The sequence below is a fragment of the Pinus tabuliformis genome, chromosome 5_2 (genome assembly GCF_031772625.1).
Source record: "Pinus tabuliformis cultivar Carrire ecotype Pingquan chromosome 5_2, CPIR1, whole genome shotgun sequence".
NCBI lineage: Eukaryota > Viridiplantae > Streptophyta > Pinopsida > Pinales > Pinaceae > Pinus > Pinus tabuliformis.
This window is the reverse complement of record NC_142306.1, coordinates 536,733,979-536,739,220: the sequence shown is the minus strand read 5'-3', so window position 1 is coordinate 536,739,220 and position 5,242 is coordinate 536,733,979.

The window sequence follows — 5,242 nt, the reverse complement described above, 5'->3', positions numbered from 1 at the left end:
AAAGCCCTCAATAAAAATGTTCATCGAAACATCATTGATAAGGGGGCACCTACCTGTATTATGTCAATGAGTTGCTGGAAAACTCTTGGTTCACCACCCTTGTCACGATCATCAACAACATTAAAAGCATTCAATGGAAGAACGTACACTCTGCATGGTATTTTAAGTAACTTGCAAGTTGAACTGGGGGGCAAGATAGTAGATATTGAAGTCGAGGTCATTGATGGAAACCTTGTTTACAATATCTTACTAGGAAGGCCCCGGATTTATGCTATGGCTACCATTGTGTCTACATACTTTAGAAAGATTGCATTTCCCTTCCAAGGTGGAATAACAATCTTTGAGCAACTAGCCTTTTTCCTAATAGTTCACAAGCTACTGGAAGCATTCCATTGATCCATGGAAGTTCACAATCGCTTTAAAATGTTGGAGTAGGTCTCCTCAAAGACCCTTCCTTAATGGGTACTTTTTCCCTCCCGCCTCCATCTGGTTTCGCGGAAGTGGCCATGGTGGAAACCTGTCAAATGATCTCTTCTACATCATATGATTTTAAGAAGAGCTCCAACCCTTCTAATAGTGAGGATCATCGTGAGGTGCTGCCACCAAGCCCCATCGAATCTTTGTAGCAATTAGTTTTCTGGGCCCGGGTGGAAAACCCGAATCAGCACTCGACAAGTGTTTGGGTAGATAGGTCTTTAGAATATGGTACCTCTTCTGATCCTTGGTCTCTTATACATTCTACAAACGAAGGGATCATCCAGTCAATGATGATAGAAGAGACTCCATGGGAAGATTACCACCATCATTCCCACCTTCGAGATGACAATGAAGATTATTCAAACGACCTCAATCATCCTTCAATTTTTGGTTTTTATTAAATTCTCTAAATACAGTAGATTCCGAGCGAAATCTATCCAACATTGAAGAAACTATCGCCATTAATATTTTGACCAAACCTAATGTTGTAGAGAATATTCACGTTGGAAAATCTTGTTCTCCATCAGAACTAGAAATTTACTACACTCTTTTTCACGAATTCAGAGATATCTTTGCATGGTCATATGAAGAAATTCTAGGCATTGACTCGAGAATTGTTGAACATGAAATCAAGATGTATCTAGATCTCAAACCAGTATGACAATGGCTTCGACCTGTCCATCCAAAGAAAGACGCCACCATTAAAGCAGAGGTTGAAAAACTTTTGCGTCTTGGCTTCATTTACTCTATTCCTCTCACTGATTGGGTATCGAATATTGTTAATGTGATGAAGAAACAAGGAACGATTAGAGTGTGAGTCTATTATAAGGATGTAAATCAAGCATGTCCGAAGGAAAACTATCCTACACCCTTCATCGACCATATTATTGATGAATGTGCCAGATTCGAAATCTTTTCATTCGTGGATGGATTTTCCAGATACAATCAAATCAATATCTGCCCATAGGACCAGTCAAAAACTGCATTTATATGTCTGTGGGGCATGTTTTCATATCATAAATTACCTTTCAGTTTGAAGAACGCAGGGTAAACTTTTCATAGGGCAATGAATTACGCCTTCCATGACATCAAACACATCATTCAACCATATCTTGATGATCTGCCTGCTCATTCGTGAAAACGGACTGATCATCCGCAACATTTGAGAGCCATATTTTTACGTTGTTGACAATACAAGATACGACTCAATCTGCACAAATGTGTGTTTTGTGTTGGCTCTAGTCGATTGCTTGGTTTCGTTGTTTCTAAGGATGGAATTCAACTCGACCCATTTAAGGTTCAGGGAATCCTTGACATGCCTCCACCTTTGAATTTGCTTTAGATTCAGAGACTTCAAGGGAAAGCTAACTTTCTGAGGAGGTTCATTCCACATTATGCTAAAATTGCTAAAGGTTATACACGTCTTTTGAAAAAGGTGGTACCCTTCCACTGGGATCAGGTTGCGCAAGCTTCCTTTGATGCTCTAAAAGATTCCTTGATAAAAGCATCATTAATGTACGCTCCTGACTATCAAAAAGACTTCAACCTGTATCTCATTGCTGCAGATACAACCATCGCTATGGTTTTAGTGCAAGAAGATAATGAAATTGAACATCCTATATATTATTTAAGTTGTAATCTTAATGATACAGAAAGAAAGTACTCTTATGTTGAAAAGTTGGCTTTAGCAGCCATTCAAGCAGTACAGAGATTTCGACACTATGTTCTCTTTTGCAAAACTACCATTGTGTCAAATTGCAACCCTATGACCTACATTCTATCGCATCACCAAATCCAAGTCAAAGAAATCTCTTGTCATTGTAGAGTTACTTTGTGACCTTCATTCATCATCCAACGATTTAACATCGCAAGCATCAATCGTGGATGAGACTTTATTTCTGATATCGTCAAGTGATCCATGGTACGAAGATATACTGGTCTATCTCCAAACCCAAAATTTTAGGGCTAACACCTCTCGCTTTGAATAGCGACATACTCGATACCAAGCCAAAGACTATCTGATCGTTAGTGATACACTTTACTGTCGTGGTGTCGATACAGTTGTACGAAGGTGTCTCATGCATGAGGAGGCCAAAAAAGTTTTTAATGATTGTCATTCAGGTGCTTGTCGAGGGCATCTATCTGGTTACGCTACTAGAAAAAAGATCTTATGAGCTGGTTACTTCTGGCCCACCATATTCAAAGATTGCATAATTGCAGTCAGAAGTTGCCATGCTTGTCAGATTTTTTATCACAAAACCAGATTACCACCTGCACCACTGCATTCGGTCATTGTTGTTGGGCCATTCGCTAAATGGGGCATATATTTCATGACATGTAACCCCACCTCGGCCGCGGGGCATGGGTATATTATAGTCGCTATCGACTATTTTACAAAATGGGTCGAAGCGATGCCTACATTAAACAATAGCGGTGAAACTGTTGCTCTTTTATTTTTTAATCATGTAGTTTCTAGATTTGGTGTACCACATGCCATAGTCACAGATCATGGGTCGCATTTTTGCAATCACATGATGATCAAATTAACTGCCAAATTAGGACTGTTTAATGATAGTTCTACTCCATATTATCCGTAGGCTAACAGACAAGTTGAGGCAATCAAAAAAGTCCTTAAGCGCATGCTATAGAGAATGATTGGAGTCCACAAACAACTGGCATTTAATCATGTACTCAGCTCTGTGGGCATATAGGAATTCAGTGAGAAATGTGACCAGATTTACGCCCTTTCAGTTGGTGTATGGTCTGGAAGCAGTCTTACCAATTCAGTGCGAAATCTCATCCCTCAAGCTTGCAATCGATCTACTTCCCAAAACTTATGAAGAAGAGGCTCATTTCTTGGAATTAATCCATCTGGATGAAACCTGTCGTGATGCCACATTGGCTAATGAAGCACATAAGAAATGCATCAAGGCGCAATATGACGAAAATGTCAAGCCTCGTGTCTTCTCAGAAGGTGACCTGGTCTTGCTTTATGATCAGGATTCTGATAAGTTACGAGCAGGTAAATTCGAACCATTACGGATGGGCCCTTACATTGTTAAATGAGTATTGAAAAAAGGAGCCTACGAGCTAGTCGATTATGATGGGATTCCATTGTCGCAGCCCTGAAATGGGTTGTATCTTAAACGTTACTATGCTTGATTAAGTGTAGTGAACTCATTGTACATATGCTTTTATTGCATTTTTTGAGTGTTTTATTTTAGAGTTGTCACTTTGGTTAAGTAATCCACTTCACGTTTGTTGCAGATGTCAGAATTTTTGGAACCATTTGTTGGGTATGCCAACAGAGCTAGTTGTAGTACGCAGAACCTATCTTCTGCGGCCTGGGCCATTTTCGCTCCAAGCGACGAGTTAGTGAGTTTCAGGGGGATATGTATTGGTCGATCAATGAAAAACATCACTGAGTATAGCGCATTGATTGAACTTCTCTCTGATGCCATTTCACATGGCATACACCAACTCATTGTCAGGCTAGATTCACAACTCGTCATTCTACAGCTCACTGGCATTTATTCCATTCGGAACCCAGCTATTTATCGCATGTTCCTAAGAGTTAGGATTTTGGAAAGGCATTTTGATTCCATTCAATATCAACACATTTCCAGAAACTTAAAAACATTAACTGATTCATTCGCAAACTATGTGTTAAATAGACATTTGCAGCATTTGTAAAGAAAGCATTTCACATCAACATTTGCATTAGGATTTCATCATTTAGCCAAAATAAAACTCCAAAAATCAAAAGTAGATACCTACTTATAGTTTTTACAAAATGTTTTTTGTCCAAGGAAAAATTGGTCATCAGACCAAGAAACTAAAAACGAATGCAGAAGAACATCCTAGACTAGTGATGCTGGTGATAACATGTCACCACCTATGCTATCATTCACATGAGCCTATTCCAATGACTCGGTATGCCAGTAGTATGGAGTTGTAACCTCAAAGGTAACTCATCGGTCCTAACATCATGAATGCTAAGAGTGAGGCCCTCGATATGATCCTGCAACACTACCAGAGTCTTCGATATGTCCAGATCCCAAAGGACGGCCCTCCCTACAACCTCTCCTGCTGGAACGTCATCTACTTCCGTGGGCATGCCACTGGTCACACTGGTCTAATATCTACACACACATATGAGTTTGTTTAGTCTCGGTAATGTCAAAAACACAAAAACATTATAAAAATGAAAAATAAAGATGTGGTCGAATCATTTTACCTATAGCACTCTACTGCTCACTAGTTGGTAATGCCAAATTCGGGTCGCCTCGGAAATCCATCCCAACATATGGATACTCCGCAAATACCATCTCCTAGCAGTTGAACCACTCGAAAAAGGAATCAAAGAAGGAGATCTATGACTGGCCAACATGTCTAGCCATAAGATCCACCCATCTCTACATCCATGGTTCCCTCGGTGCAAGCAATCCCAGTGAAATGTTTTGAGGATGCATCAGTGGAATTCTCTCCAAAGCAAAAGCAGTCAATATGGATCCATAACCAAAGTTCTTGGTTCTTCCATTCTTTACTTTGGACAGTTTTTCTTTTATGACAAGAAGTATTGCCTCACACCAATTGAACACCTTCAGTTCCAAGCATTCCATGGCTTACTACATGTAAGATTTGTTCGCTAAATGTAAGGCCACACTGTCAGCCAATCTAGGAAAGGTAAATAAAATGGTCCTCAAAGGTCGATCTGTAACATCCTGGATGTTAATCTTACCATCTCTACTGGGTTGGGATCCAT